This window comes from Ailuropoda melanoleuca, chromosome 1 (genome assembly GCF_002007445.2).
Source record: "Ailuropoda melanoleuca isolate Jingjing chromosome 1, ASM200744v2, whole genome shotgun sequence".
NCBI classification, from domain to species: domain Eukaryota; kingdom Metazoa; phylum Chordata; class Mammalia; order Carnivora; family Ursidae; genus Ailuropoda; species Ailuropoda melanoleuca.
Window position 1 is genome coordinate 85571349 of NC_048218.1, and position 17123 is coordinate 85588471.

Genomic DNA, 17123 nt, shown 5'->3' on the forward strand with positions numbered 1-17123 from the left:
ACCAGAGAATATAAGCATCTTTTTTTTTCCAGATAACAAGCTATATTTTGAACTTTCTATGTTCCAGGCAATGCACCAGGAGCTGGATTTATAGCAGTAAAAAAAAAAAAAAAGAGTCTCTGCTCTTGCCTTAGGCAAGATGGACAATGTGTAAGTAAAAAAGTAAATAAGATAATTAGATAATGCGATAAGTGCTGTGAAGGAAACCGACTGATGATGTGACGGGAATTTTTTTTTTTTAAGCTCTCCACCGTGTGACACTCTGCACGTAGCAAGTGCTCAGTTAATTTAATTAAACATGTGTTAACACAAAACTCCATGATACTTCAGAATAAAAGACCCAATGACAAGTTCACCAACTCTTCCGAGAGTGGGATCCACCAAATGTAAACTGACTTTAGCCAGCTGGTAACCCTCAGAATGGCAATGGCTCACTTCCTAACACTGTGTTCCCCCACAGCCGGAGCCAAACACACAATCAAATTAGAACAAAATAATGAGGGCAAAAGAGTCAAATGATGTGTAAGAAAAATGAATAGAACATTTTTATGTTATTGTTGAGGCAAAATTATGATTTAAATGGAAAATTCCTAATATATTCTCTAGTCATGACTTTGAAAAAGCATAAAATGATGTTGGAAAGACAAAGATTGGCTTCCTGAGGTCAAGATCCAACTTCCTGAAAAATGAGATAATCCAAATAAAATAACAGTCGTATAATTAGAATTATAGTGCCAAAAAACCAATTTGACTGATCCCTTGTTATTTCTTGGTTAAACAAGACTATTTCTTTGCATTAGAGGTCACAGTTTTAGTGTGGGGCACGTTGTGCCACGGTCAGGTATTTAGATCCTATTCCCCTGGCATTAACCCTTCAAAGAGAATAGCTAGAGGCAGGGTACCCCTGTGAAGAACAGGGGTCAAGGACACAGGGGTCAAGGAAGGCAAGATGCGTTCACAGGTCAACAGTATGAACGTTAACGTGCTTTTCCTTCCTCTCTCCAGGCGCTGTGAGGTTGCCTTCCGTGGCAGTGGCAGGAAGATCATTATAAAAAGAAAGGAAAGAGAAAAAACAAGATAACATTCAGCTTCTGATGTCCAAAATAGGATTTTTCATCAAGGCAATAGGCTTGAGGGCAGGATATGTCAAGAAAGAGCATATTCTATAATTTTGTAAAAAAGCAAAAAGCAAGCCTACAGAGCTCAGATCATATAATATCTTCTGTATTCAGAAAATATAATCCTTTGATCTATAGCTCCGTATGACAAAGAGGAGGAAAATTCCTGAAACCTTCTCCTTCTGTTCTGCTAGATTTTAGGAGGACTAAAGAAAGCCCTCTCTCTTGCTGGCTAAATGGAGATGACAGTGTAGAGAACAGTGCCGTCCTAAGGCAGCGCTTTCCAACAGAACTTTCTGTGACAATGACATATTTTGTATTTGTGTTGTCCAATTTGGTAATCACTAGACACACTTGGCTCCCAAGAAGTTGAGATGTAGCTGCTATAACTGAATTTTAATATTTTAATTAATTTAAATAGCCAAGTGCGGCTAGTAGGCTACCATATGGGATGGCACAACCCTGGGGGATGATGAAGGCCCATAATGGAAGAGGTCTCGATCTGATCCCCTGCTTGGAAGGGAGTCATCCAGGAGAACCTCATGATGCCACTCAGGCCATGATGTGAACAAGAGACAAATATGCACTGTTCTAAGATCTGGGAGGCAGTTACAACAGGTACTGTTAATAACCCTAACTAACACTGATAAGGCTCCCGTACTCAACCTTTTTTATAGATGGGAAAACCAGGGTATAGAGGAATTAATTAACTTGCCCAAGGTCACATGGCTACAAAATGGTAGAACTAAGAGTCAGGTGGCCTGACTAGAGGGTGCTCACCCACACTCTCAGAATTGCTCCTACCCTGCAGATCCACAGAATGTATGTGAGTAAAAGAAAAGGAACAGTTCATGGTCCAGACATCACTGATTTACATTAAAAGATTACATTTGTAAATTTGCTAAATTACATAATCTCTTTGCAACGTGAATCACAAGTAATCAAATCCTTAGACAGCTTTACCAATTACAAAAAGTGGGCATGCACATTTCTCACGCACACAAAACCTGCTGTCTGGTTTCTTTGGTAATGACAAGACACTCTGCCATAGGAACACAATGAAAATGAGTCAGTTGTGCCCAGACGAAGGAACGAAGCGTTCTGTAAATATGAAACAGATGGGATTTCCGGAGCTGTTCTCGTGCATTTTAGCAGTTTTCAAGTGAGCTGGGTTTTAAAAATCCATTGATTTTTCACCAGGATTTGAGTTGATTTGAACTAACAGCAACTATCCAGGCCTCTGAAATTGTCCTCAGCATTGCTCATTCATACTATCGTTCAGACAATGGATGTTCTCATCTCCCTTAATGCTTGATGGTCTCCATTGGGGCACTGACTGAGAAATCAGACTTGAGGAAGACACCATGACCTTACCATCTCTTTCCCTGGGGTCTCTTGAGTACTTGCATACTCCGTACATAATGTGATAACGTGCTCTCATGTAGAGAGTGTTCATAAACATCTTAATGAGCCTTCTCATAATAAAGATAAAGATAATATTTATCAAGAATCAACTTTTTAACAGGTAATTTATCAACATCACCTTATGCAAATCTAACAAAAATGAGAAAATATTATCCACATTCAGAATTAACAGTAAGTGCTTATGTAGCCTTTGCAATGAACCGGGAGCCGTCCCAAGTAAACGCACGTAGTCATTCAGTCATCATAAAAAATAAGTACAATAATCATCATCCCTGTTCCACAGGTTGGAAATAGAGGTGAAATGAAGTTAAACAGTTCACCTAATGTCACAGGACTAACAAGCAACAGAGTCGGAACTTCAAACCCAGGCATTCTGGCTCCAGACGCTATACCCTTCGCCTCTTTGCTGTCCTGCCTCTCAGTTTACATCAGGAAGCACTTGCTTAAGATTACAAAGCTCATACAGGATAGAGCTGAGTTCAAAATCCAGTTCCATCTGATCCCAAATGCCAGCCTCTGCCCGCCACCGCCCCCCCCCGCCCCATCAGTGTTTCTCCAGACATCCCTTATTCTCAGAATCACGTTCATAGTTGGCTCAAGGAGGAGCCCAAGCCCCAGCAGGCTGTCCTGGGACCTGGGAAACTGTAGAAACGGCACACTCAGAGGCACAGGTCACTCCCACGTGAGGGACCCTGGGAACCACTGTCAGGCCCCACAGGGCTCGCTCCTGGCCATGACAGGAGCTCCTCCCACGCCAGCACAGTTCATGGTACAGTGTAGTCAGCTCCATGGGGAGGGGAGCTGGGTTGGGAGTAGCACCGTTTCATGGGCTCTCAGCACCTCCAACTGTGTGAGTGAAGAGTGCAGGATGTGTCTGGACATGTGTCGTCTACATATGTGTGTCTGCACACTTCTCCTGCCCTGTTTCCCTTTCCAGCCATAGGTTTTGTCTGTTCCCTAGTTAGTCTCTGCCCCATCACCTGACAGGCGGGCTCCAGAGACCAGTGAGTCCCTGCCAGAGTCTGACAGGCCAGAGAGGGGTGTCGGGGGGTGCCTCACAACTGACGAACCCTGCTGCTCTGGGTGCCAGGACGGAAGGAGCAAAGGGGAGAGGGCAGCCACCCAACAGTCGGCACCAGCCCGAGGGAGGACTCAAATGTTAAAATACAATATTTGTCTTGACTTAGCCACTGAGCCTGCACCAGTGTGGACGTGAGTTCTGCCACCTCCAGCAACCTACCCTCAGGTCCCTTTTATGACGCTGTTCTTCCTCACCCTCCCAGTGTTGGTTTGGGTGTGTAGGTGTGTGGGTGTGCATGTTTGGCCATAACCTGAGCTCTGTGATATCCCTGGGTGTGGATAATGTCTGAGGATGTGTATGTTGGGGACAACAGCGCTCACAGGGAACAAGCAGATGAATGAAGCTATGTGAGAACATCAGATGTGTCGAGGACAAGCCACACCAACAGGAAGTAGCATGGAAAAGTGATTTTGAAAAAACCTGTTGATTCAGAATTAAGAAACTGAGCCCTTTAGACCCGACTCCCTCAATTAACAGCTCTTTGACCCTGAGCAAGCCAAGAACATTTTCTCCATGTATATTCCCTCATCTCTAAAGAGTGGCTTGGATTATTTAACCTCTTGGTTCTCTGCCCATTCTAATATTTTAGTTTTTTAAAGGCACATTCCATTAAATATGAGGGACTGATAACAACTGAAAAAACTCAAGGGCATTGTAAATTTAAACAACAGACAAGAAAACTTCAATGGAGAGCTCGGTAGGTCTTTCCCCCAAGTACAAATAACTACCGCGGAATATTATAGCCAGCCAGGCACAATCACATCATCTGCCCCGAAGCACGGCAACCTCAATCTTGGCCTCTCTGCATTCCCACCCACTCCCAGGACAACATCTGACCTGGATTACAAGGGAGACTTGGAATTTGCAACCTTATTACCTAGTAATGTGGCTAACCATTTCCAGAAATATAAATATCAAGCACAGCATGACAGGTCAGAGTTGAGTCAGCGGGAAAAGCAGCGCACAGTCACTCGTGAGGGCCACGGTGAGCTTGGGCTGAGAAACCCGAAGCCTTCTGCCTGCCTCTTGCCTTCTTCAGGCCACACGTGGATTCAGGCAGAACTTTGCAAGCCTGCGCTCAGTGAAAATGAATCTGACCGCCCCGGCAAAGAAGACTCAAACACCCAGAGAAAAGCCCTGGCTCCTGAAAGCACAGATTTGAGGGGTTAGAAGGGCACTTAGCAATGATTTAGGACACACCCTTATTTCGTAGGTGAGAAAGAGCCTCAAACACCCAGAAATAGACATGTCACTAAGCTTTGATAGATTTATTATCAGTTATGCTAAATCTGGAATCTTTCCCAGTCCAGAGTTTTGGGGCATTGTTGGTGATATCTTTGTCACATACATAGGAACCGGAATTCCTGAATTATAACAATTAATTTCCCTTCTAAAATATTTCCATATTTAAAAAAAAAAAAATCTCTTTTGAGCCTCACCACAAACAAACCAAAATCCTGTGTAGTCAGTATTATAATTCTCCTTTAGAGATGAGAAAACGGGCCAAAATTACACAACTAGGAAATGACAGAGCCAGGATTTGAATGGAAGCTTTATGTTTCCATGCCCCAGATTCTTTCTGCTACCCAACAGCTGCTACCACAAAAAGTGTATAGCCAAGGTAAGAGAGCAAAGAACTCCAGAGTCTGTAAAACGGCACACCAACGTCAACATATATCTAGAACACACTATCCAGCCAAACCAGTTTGTTGCCAGCATCCATTCTGATGAGGAAGAACTAGTTGTTAAGTATCCTGACATCAACCCTGTTATTACTGGCCATCATGGCAGACTCACACATGGTAAGCAAGGTGAGTGAATACCCACCCACTGGGTTTTATCTCATCTACCCTGTGGCAAACATCTGAAATTCCTGCTATAACATTGCCCACTTCCTGTTAAAATGTTCTTCAGGCTTGTAATAGTTATTGACATCTATACTATTGAAGAAAGGGTCTGAAAGCTGCACACTTGACAGGAAAGATAAATAACAAAAGGATCCTAGGGACCAGGGGTGGGAGATAAGAGATGCCCAAGCAAGGGGAGAGACAGCAAAGACTGGGAGTAGGAATGTGGGTCTCCCGGGGAGGATACTAATATTCACTGACTTCTTTTTAGATGTCAGTCTCACTGTTTGATGCTTACTCATTTTCTAACTGCACCCTCATTACAATCCTATGAAATTGATATCAATCCCATATTACAGATGAGTGAGCTGAGTCTCAAAGCCAGTCTCCCCTATTTCACACTTTTGTCTCGGGCCAATCCTTCAATTTTCATATCCTAAGTTATTTTCTAAAGTAGTAATTAATCCCACACACTGCCCCCATGTAATGTGCCGGGTAGAGTTGGAGTGTCTTGTTTTATAGGTTGAAATGGAGACAGTGAGACCATAAAATCTAGTCAAGTCTAAGTAAGGAGGGGTAGACGGGCATCCAGAAAACTATACCTCATCTCACTAACATTTTAAGTTTTTCTGAAGCTACGCAGAAGTGTGACTGTAAGAAACAAGGCTGAGCTGTCATCACTGGTGACAATGTCTATGTGAATTTTCATCCAGATTGAAACTTTTCAAGACAGGGGATGAAGGGATATAATCCCACAGCAGTTTAAGCATGAAGACACATGTAACATATAAAAGTGTGTGTGTGTGTGTGTGTGAGAGAGAGAGAGAGAGAGAGAGAGAGAAGAGATAGAAAAAGGGGAAACAGAAAATCAGGAAGAGTTGGGAAACAAGAGAAACAACCATGTTGTTAACCAACCAAAAGGTTAACAACACGCATCTGTGGGCAGGGAGATGAGGAGTCAGTGAAGTTGTTGCTCTTGCATTCATTCCTTCACAGTTACATAGTGAAAAAATGTGTTGTGTGTTCAATTACAATGAGGTAAGAAAAAAAAAGTGTTAATTGCAGCTAGATTCTCACCAAAGGGAGAAGTAGATGAAAAGGTGTGGTATTTTTAACAATACAGAGTCCTGGGGGAGGGGGGAGGAGGTTAGAATCAGTGAGTTTTAATAACATGAGAAATGTCACAAGTGTTGTACTTTGGAATTGAAAATACTGGGCTCCTCTCCTGGACTGAGGAGCAAGGGAGAGTTCTGGTTAGGTAAGATTACCCAGGTAAAGGTACAGAAGTAGATTTGCGCCTACACCAAAAAAACAGAGAAAAAAAAACTTAAAAATTTTCCAAAAGCATATACTTCATTATTTCATTCGTTTTTAAATAATATCTTAATGAACTTGGAGAGTGGCTTCATGAGAATCATATAGATTTTCTGAATACATCTCACTATACACTCTATTAAGAGATTTTTATTAAGTATCTATTATCTGCTCAGCACTCTTCTATGCCCTGATCCAATCATTCCTAAACATTTGCCTCAAAACTATTCAACCAGGGGCGCCTGGGTAGCGCAGTCCTTAAGAGTCTGCCTCCGGCTCAGGGCGTGATCCCAGCATTCCGGAATCGAGTCCCACATCCGGCTCCTCCGCTGGGAGCCTGCTTCTTCCTCTCCCACTCCCCTGCTGTGTTCCCTCTCTCACTGGCTGTCTCTCTGTCACATAAATAAATAAAGTCTTAAAAAAAAAAAAACCTATTCAACCAATATGATGGGTAAGAGGGTACTTGGCACCCAACTCTTAAGAAGCGTCACTGCATTCTAGAAAAGGAGCCCACCCCCCCCCAACAAATGACAGGGAAGACCTGTTTTTACTTCTTAAACCACTGAGAAAAACAATTCACCAGCTGCAATGTACAACACAAAAGCCAAATTAAAATTTTAAAAAAGCAAAAATAAATAAAACAAAACAAAAACTCTGTAATGAAGAGCTGTACCATTTGCTCCGTTCCTTTACTTCCTACTGGTTTGCGCCAATAGAGAGAAATGGATGACTGACTTCAGAGTATTTTATTAAATTAAAATTCTTTGGAACCAAAAAATTATTCTCTTGATTATGGTGTACATTACCATAAAAGATAAAGTATAAGAGCTAGTTTCTAGTCCACAGTTGATTTAGAATCCAGAGGATTCTAAGAAAATAAAAGTTATCATTGAATGCTTTTCATTTCCCTGTGGTCACATATTTCTAATGAGTTCAATTTGGGGCTCTATTTTTTTTTTTCAGCATTGTACACCTGGGAGTTTTGCTACAAAATTATTTATAGTGGGGAGCCTCAGAATTACTTAGCTGTTCAAAATTTTAGTGGCTGTTTAAATGCACTCTGGATAAGAATGTCTTTCAGCGTGTAATACAATGCCTTGGGCTTAGTAGGTATTTGATAAATGTGTTAAATTAAAGGAAACTGTTGATTTCAGTCAGACCTACCTCAATTATTTACTGGGCTATGCCAAGATCTTGGGCCTTAAAAGAAATTAGAAAAGTATTTCCTAAATACATAAATACATTTCCTAAATAAACTATTGACAATATTGAATATGACAGGAGCCTAACTTAATAAATGAGGAAATTACCAGCACACAAAGCGTAAGGAAAAGTGGAAAAAAGAAAACCATGGAAAGGTCAGGGATATCACTAGTTATCAGGAAGTGGAACCAGAGCCTCAAGCAATGCCAATTCTCTCTTAGCTCTCCATTTCTGCTTCTCTCTGTGTGGACTTCCTGCTCTCTGGTTGCACAGACTTCCTCCAAGTGGGAAGAAACATGGATACTGCCAATCAAAAACTCATCCTCTTATAGCTTCTTTCTCCAGAAAAGGTTAATTCCTCCCAGTTTTAGCAAGAGACATCCAAAGGAAGTTATTTGATTGGCCCAACTAGATTTAGGTGCCCGCCCATCAACCAATCAAGAGTGTCTGGAGGAGCAGGTATTCCTCCTGCATCCCCATGATTAGAGCGACGAACAGGACAGTAACCAAAAGTATAGAGGTGCTTCTGCTAGAGAGGAGGAGGGGGGAGGTGTAGCACAGACAAAGTAGCAGGTGCTCACAACAGTTAAAAAGTGAAACAGTGATGATTCCCACATTTTCACTAATAGGTATCTTTATTATTATTATTATTAGAATAATAAAGTAGCGATGTGAGTTTAAGCCTGCCATGCGATATAAGTGGAACTAATATGTTTATAGCTCTTAAAAAAAATATTAAGATATGGGGTGCCTGGGTGGCACAGCAGTTAAGCGTCTGCCTTCGGCTCAGGGCGTGATCCCAGCATTATGGGATCGAGCCCCACATCAGGCTCCTCCGCTAGGAGCCTGCTTCTTCCTCTCCCACTCCCCCTGCTTGTGTTCCCTCTCTCGCTGGCTGTCTCTATCTCTGTCCAATAAATAAATAAAATCTTTAAAAAAAAAAAAAGAAGATATAATCAAAATGAAATAAACTATACATATTTAAAATGTAGACTGTGAAACATTTTGACATATATACAACCTTGAAACTGTCACAATCAAGAAAATGAACCTATCTGTCATCTCCAAAAGTTTCCTTCTGCCCCTTTCTAGTCCTTGTCTTAGCTCCCTCCAAATTCCCCTCCCGTCTCAATTCCACCAATGCTCCGTCACTGTAGTTTGCATTTTCTAGAGTTTTTGTATAAATGGAATCATACAGTATGTATTCTTTCTTATATGATTTATTTCACTCAATATAATTATTTTGAGATGCATCCATATTGTAGTATGTATCAATAGTTCATTCGGTTCCGTTGCTTAGTAGGAATCCATTGTATAGTACTATAGACCTAATTATGTCCCGCCCCCCATCTTCCCCACCAAATACAAACATTGAAGCCGTACATTCTGCAGTACTTCACAATGTGAGTGTATTTGGAGATAGGTCTTTAAAGAGGTAATGACGTTAAAATGGGGTCATTACATTGGTTCCTAATCCCAAATTACTGAGGTCCCTATAAAAAAGGGAAATTAGGATATACTGAGGATACCAGGGTGGTACACATACAGGGGAAAGACCATGTGAAGACAAGATAAGAAGGCAGTCACATATAAGCCAAGAAGAGAAACCAAACCTGCTACCGACATTGGGGTGCATGTGCCCCTTCTTTTCACTACATCTGTATCTTTGTGGTAAATAACCTATTAGCAGCAATGTTCACAATAGCCAAACTGTGGAAGGAGCCGAGATGTCCTTCAACAGATGAATGGATAAAGAAGATGTGGTTCATATATACAATGGAATTTTACTCAGCCATCGGAAAGGATGAATACCCACCATTTGCATCCACATGGATGGAACTGGTGGGGATTATGCTAAGTGAAGTAAGTCAAGCAAAAAAGACAATTATCATATGGTTTCACTCATATGTGGAACATAAGAAATAGAGCAGAGGACCACAGGGGAAGGGAGGGAAAACTGAATGGGAAGAAATCAGAGAGGGAGAAAAACCATGAGAGACTCTGAACTCTAGGAACAAAACTGTGGGTTACAGAGGGGAGGGGAAGGGAGTGGGAGGATGGGGTAACCAGGTGATGGATATTAAGGAGGGCACATGAGGTGATGAGCACTGGGTGTTATACACAACTAATGAATTGCTGAACACATCAAAAACTAATAATGTATTTATATGTTGGCTAATAGAAAATTAAAAAGAAAGAAAAAAAGAAACCCAAACTGTCAAAACCTCAATCTTAGATTTCTAGCTTCCACAGCTATGAGATAATAAATTCCTGTTGTTTAAGCCACCCAGTCTGTGATACTTTGTTTTGGCAGTCCTAGCAAATTAATACATATACATTTATCATAGTTTGTTTATTTGTTATTCTGTTGATGGGCATTTGGTTTGTTTCTAATTTGGGGTTATCACAAATGAAGTTACTATGTAAATTCATCTATAAATCTTTGTATAGATAGAAGCTATTATTTCTTCTGGGTAAATACCTAGTATTTAGGCCTGGGTCATCTGGTGAGTGTTATAATAAACCACCAAACATTTTCAAAACCAGTTGTACTATTTTACATTCAATATTTTATACTATGTTACATAAAACAGTACAGAAGAGTTCCAGTTGCTCTGTATCTTTGCCAAATTTTAGTATAGCCAATCTTTTTAAATTTAGACATCCTGATAGTTATATAGTGGCACCTTGTTGCAGTTCTAATTTGCATTTTCCTAATGACTAGTGACTCAGAACATCTTTCACACGCTTATTTACCATCCCTGCATCTTCTTTGATGAAGTGTGTATTAAAGTTCTCACTTTTTATTGGCATGGTAATTTTTTATTGGATGCCTGACATTATAATTTTTACCTTTTTAAGAACTGATTGTTTTTGTATTCCTACAGATATTTTTAAGCTTTGTTCTGGGGTGCAGCTAAATTACACAGAAAAAGTTCACTCCTTTTGGATCTTGCTTTGAATTCTGTGAGGTAGGCCTAGAGCAGCACTTAACTCTAGGGCTATTTTGCCCCACTACTGAGGCAAAACCCTTCTCAGTACTCTTCTGGACATCCCATGTACTATGAGGTTTCTCTATTCTGTTTGGAGGAAATAGAAACTATCCCCAGTCCTGCCTGCTTTAGCTCCAGGGATGGTTTCCTCTAATTCTTTGGAACGGATCTTTCCTCAGACAAAGCTCATTTCCTCACAGGCACAGATGAGTCAGTCGGTGCTCAAGGACATACAGCAGGGAGACTCTGCTGCTCTCCAGAGTTCTATCCTCTCTGGTACTCTCTCATGAAGGCCATTACTTTAGCCTCCTCACGTGTCCAGCTCTGTCTCCTCAACTCAGAGAGGTTGTCAGGCACCTCCAGAGTTCTCCCTTCTTGTAAAAGGCCTGGCAATTCTCCCCAGGGAATAAGCTGGAGCCATGATAGGTCTCACCTCACTTGTCTTCTGTCTCTCAGGGATCACTGTGCCTTATAGACTGATCATTCAAGGTCTTGAAAACCATTTATATATTTGAAGGGGGTTTTTTTTTGTTTAATTGCTTCAGTTCAGAAGATAAATCCAATCCCTGTTATTCCATTTTTTTCTGGAAGTGGAAGTCTATAGTTTTTTTTCATTATTGACTTATATATTTACATATGGAAACTTATTTGTAATATAATTGGAAGACTTTTATATCTGCCTGGAATCCAAGGTCTCTGTCATGTGAAATATCTGTACTGGTTAAAACAAAGATTGGCAAACATTCTGTAAAGAACCACAGAATAAATATTTTAGACACCGTTGGTCACATACGGTCTCTGTTGTATATTCTTTGTAAAAAAAAAAAAAAAATGTAAAGATCTTCTCATAGAAATAAGCCATGAGCTGGATTTGACCCATAGGCCATAGTTTGTTGACCTCTGAGTTAGGATAATGTAGCTTCTGTAAAAACAAGCCTAAAATCTTACTGTATTAATACAATGGATGTGTATTTTTCACACATGTCCAACATAGGTATTCTTGATTATCAGGCATCTACTTTTCCTCCCCAGGGGACAATGGATTCAGGACACAGATGCCTTCTATCTCATAGCTCCTTCATTTTCCTCACAAAGCTTCCAAGATCACCATCGTAACAGAAAGAATATGGAGGACAGCATGTTGGGGGTTCTTGTGAGCAAGTCCTGGTAGGTATACAATACTTCTAACCCTCTTTCATTATTGAGAATTCATTCACATCAGCACATCTAACTGCAAGAGAGGCTGGGAAACCTAGTTTTGCAGTGTGCCCAAGAGGAAGAGGAAATGGGCTTGGGTAACAGCTAATTTTCATTACAATGCCCAGTGGATTTCAGTAGTCATGCCCCAATTATTCAAAGTATACATGTCCTCTGCCAGGACATTATTCAACCTGTTGGTACCATACATAATATGCCAGATGATGAGTTTCCATAGTTTCTATGATAATTACAGCCCATTATGCTTTCATCTTTCTCTAAGTTCCCAGGTCCTCAACACAATACTTGCATTCCTTCAGGAATGATCATGACACACCCAGTCTTGGAGGCCCCACCCTCCCTTTCTCACTTCCCTGTCATTCTATGAAAGAAGCCATTGCAAATGTGACTCTAGTCAAGTTCATGCTTTAAGTTAATGGCAGGACTCCTAAAAGAATTTCAAATCTCCTTCCCATGGTGATTTTCCCATCCTATCCTCCTGCCTCTCCCAGAAGTATTGAGATAGCCACTAACTGCTCTGTGTTGTCTTCAAGGGAAGAAGTTTTGTCTTACTAATAATCTTTTATTGCTAGTGTCCAGAACAGAGCTGAGTGCTTAAAAAGATTTTTCTGTGTAAATTTTGCACCTAACAGTGACTGGTCCATTAAATTCCTACCCATTAAAGATATACTAGTCTTCGCTTTGAGAATCAGTCACCACTGACTTAGTTTAAATTCCCTAAAAGTTTTCCCAACTCCACCAGGGATCTTCCTATAATGCACCTTGTTATCAGCTGTGAATTGTTCAGGTGTATAACTCTATTAGCTAACGTTATTAAAACAGTGAGTATTTCAATTTAACAGGAGCACCGAAGGCATGAAAATAAATAGCATTTCATTTGTTGATGTACTTTAAAAAGGAGCTCTGATGATAGCAAGGGGTCTCTTGAGAGCTGAAGATAAAGAAGAATAACTCAACCTGACCCTACCCGCAGCACGCATACCCCCCACCCCATGCAACTTTGTAAGAAGGTCCAAAGCCCTCTCCAAATTTCTGCTAATTCACAAGAACTTGTGTTCTCATGCCCCAGGTTTCCAGGTCCAGTAGCTACACACAGTCTCTGCTTTGTTCCACCCCAACTGATTGATACTGCACTCAGTCCCCTCACTACTTCACACACACCCTTTAAAACGCCAGGTCCTCTCAGAGGTGGATTTCCCTTAAGGAGGAGGAGCTGATGGCTCTTTCAACTTCAGAGCCTCTCAGCTGTGCAGGGCCCCTTCTAAGAGTCTGCCTTCTATTTGCGTCCTAGGCAACTTGCCCTTTTTCAGAAAGGCTTTCTAAACTGTATCACTCTAGCCCTCTGAGAATCTGGCTCCGCTCATACCAAGCACTCCTGGGTAATTCAGCAGACATGCTGGTAGCTTCAGGAAGCAAGAAATCACTGACTTGGGGTGCCTGGGTGTTTCAGTCGGTTAAGCGTCTGCCTTCAGCTCAGGTCATGATCTCAGGGTCCTCTGATTGACACCTGCGTTGGGCTCTCTGCTCAGTGGGGAGTCTGCTTCTCCCTCTTCCTCTGCGCTCACGCTCTCTCTCTTGTTCATGTTCTCTCAAATAAATAAATAAAATCTTAAAAAAAAAAAAGAAAGAAAGAAAGAAAGAAAGAAAGAAAGAAAGAAAGAAAGAAAGAAAGAAAGAAACCACTGACTTGACCTAGAGTCTACCCCAGGCTTCCTTGCTGGTTCCCCTTTCTCTTCCTCTCCATCACCCATTCTTGACCTCTTTCTCCTCTTTTTTTTTTTTTTTTTTTTTTTTTTTTTTTTTTGTTCTGAGGGGTGGGGGAGTCTTCCCTAATCTAACAGTTAGAATCTCTTATTCTTTGAACATGGCCCTAAGGTTTCCGTTTCCAACCCAAGAAGCTTATCAACATATTTCTTCCAAACAAATTCTTCACTACTCCCTACACAAACATCTGCTAAAAAGCTATAGGCTATACAGTTCAGTCCTGCATTGTAAGGATGGCACGACCCTCAGAGTCAGACTAGGTTGGGTTCTGGCTCTGACCTTTCTAGCCAGCTAACCGTGGACAAGACATTTAAACTCTTGGAGCTTCAGTGTCTTCATCACAAAATGAGGAGGTTGGACGTGTATTGAATGTAAGCTCTTTCAGAGCTGGACTCTGTTTTACTCGCTGGCATACAGTAAGTACTCAATTATCATCTGTTGCCTGATTGACTTTAAAATAGAAGTAATTTAAAAAATAAATAAAAAATAGGGACGCCTGGGTGGCTCAATTGGTTAAGTGTCTGTCTTCAGCTCAGGTCATGATCCCAGGGTCCTGGGATCCATCTAGTCCCATGGCAGAATCCCTGCTCAGCGGGGTCCTCCCTCTGCCTGCTGCTCCCCTTGCTTGTGCTCTCTCTCTCTGACAAATAAAATCTGAAAGAGAAAAAAAGAAGGAAAGAAAAGAAAGAAGGAAAGAAAAGAAAGAAAAGAAAGAAAGAAAAAAGAAAGAAAGAAAGAAAACAGAATACCCATATCACAAACATGAAATAATGACTAAATGTAAAATGAGAGACATATAAAAATCCCAAAAAGTATTCAGTGAATGAAACCAGTGCCCAGCCTCAAATATCTCATATGAGACATTCTTGTATGAGAGTATTCTAGCTAAAGAGAAACTGAATAAAGTAAAAAAAAAAAAAAAAAAAAAAAAAACAACACTCTAAAAGAGGGACACCAGTGTGGTACAGTTGGTTGAGTGTCAGACTCTTAGTTTCGGCTCAGGTCATGATCTCAGGGTCCTGAGATGGAGCCCAGTGTCAGGCTTCATGCTCAGCAGGGAGGCGGGAGTCTGCTTGAGATTCTCTTCTTCTCCTTCAGTCCCTCTCCCTCACCCCGCACTCACGTTCTCTCTCTCAAAATAAATCTTAAAAAAAAAAAAAACCCTCTAAAAGACACAAAAAGACAATAGAGATAAAGGCTGAACATTTCCTGCAAATCTCTTTTATAACAAAATGATGTCTATCTCTAAGAAATTCTGAGATAATTTAGTGCCATCATCTGAGGTATCAAACAGTAGGTCTAAACTTGACTGAAACTAGACGACACAATCAAAAGAATACAATGGTTTTGTTTTTGAAACAAAACCCCCCATAAAACTTGGTATCCAAATAACAGTATTATTTTCTTAATATGTCAAAAAATTATTCAACAGCTTTTTAAAAACTTGAAATGTAGTAAAACACAAACACTTATTTATTTATTTATTTATTTATTTATTTATTTATTTATTTAAGACTTCCTGCACCTGTTTCCATCTCCCAGTGGTGGTAGATGATTTATGCTTGGAGGAAGTCTTCCATTTTGCTTGGGAAAACACCTTAACGAGACTTTGGCTATGTTTATGAGAAGGCAGCTAAGACCCAGGGAGAGAAGTTGAACCAGGAGAGCTAAAACCAATAGGAAGAACAGGAGACAAAGGTGGTTATGATGTTAATTTGGGGCTGACTCTGACTTTGAGCCCTGATGTTTTAAGGGGAAAATACATGAAGAAGATGACTTTAGCCTGAGCTACCAATCACCCCTAAGAATATAGTGTTAGCCCAAGTCTTACGGAGGGATATGGCCACTACAAGAACCTATAAAATGCCATGATAGCTGGGGGAACAGAGGTGTCTTAGACCCACTCTTCTATTTTCCTGTGCTGTGTATCCTCCTTGGTCCCCGGAAACCTTCATTTCAGTACATTGAGTTCAACAGGGGCAAGGAAGCCCTCGGTCCATGCTTGTGATGAAGGAAGACAGGAAATAACATCTTTATGAGATGTTATGAGGCGACCTAGGAGGGAGCTTCCTGAACTTTAATGTGGGTGTAAATCCCTGGGTGGCTCGCTGAAATGCAGCTTCTAATTCAGAAGGGTGGGGTGGGGCTGGGAAATGCCCACCTACTGGTGGGAGCAGGGCACAGGCTGAGTACAAAGAACCTCTAGAATGGAGTCCGGAGCAGCACTTCACAGGCACGGGCATCGGGAGTGGGAGACAGTGACCAGTTACGATCAGGACATGAAAGCACTCTCTAGGAACCCTCAGATATTCCACAGGGAATTGAACTGCCTGCCAAAGAGGGTTCAATGTTGAAAACCTGGCACTGAGATTACATAAGCCTTTTTCATAATTTTTTTAACATTCGTGCCTGCTACCACTTGTCTGTGGGCAAATGAGCAGACATCAAACACGAAAGGCAGCAAACACACATTAATAGAAAAAATACACTTAGTTTTGTAGCTTGGGTTATTATCATGGTTTTATAATGCATGCATATCAGATAGTCATCTTTCCTGACTTTGAAATTGTTTGTAGCTTATCTAATGGAATCAAGCTCATCACCATATTATTATATTCCATAAGCTGCATCAAAAACTCCCAAATACTCTGCACCCTGAAGGCATTGTACCATTTTAGGTCATGGTATGCATTTACATTCTCAGGGACTAGAGAGTTTTAATGTTTTCACAATTTGTTCTCTGAGAGTTTGGTTGGCATATTTAATTATAAACACTATAAATATATTTCATGTGGGTTTCCTTAAGTAATATAACAAAGAGGTTTAAAACTTCATGTGCTAGCCCAGACCGATCCTCTCAAATTTATCACTAAGAAGAAAAGCACCAACCTTGACACACCAACACCACAGAAAGTCATTCCCATTCTACACCATCAGCACTGGTCCAGAAACCAATCCCAAGGCCCTGATTAAGTCAGTGACCAATCCCCTGTAAAGTGAAACCCACACCAAGGATGAATGTCTGTCTCTGGAAGATAATGTGGACATCCGCATCAAAATCCTGCAGTATGTGCTGCCAAAAACAATTAGAGTTTCTGAAAAATCAGGCATATAATTTGTTGTTTGCTGTGCAATTGGCTATTTTCTATACAAATATAAA

The 17123-nt window shown here is 40.9% G+C and overlaps 1 long non-coding RNA gene across 2 annotated transcripts in view; it reads right to left on the minus strand.

Moving 5' to 3' along the window:
• Nucleotides 1-17123, minus strand: part of LOC117802691 — a 387685-nt gene that overhangs the window by 300600 nt on the left and 69962 nt on the right. The window lies entirely within an intron of this gene.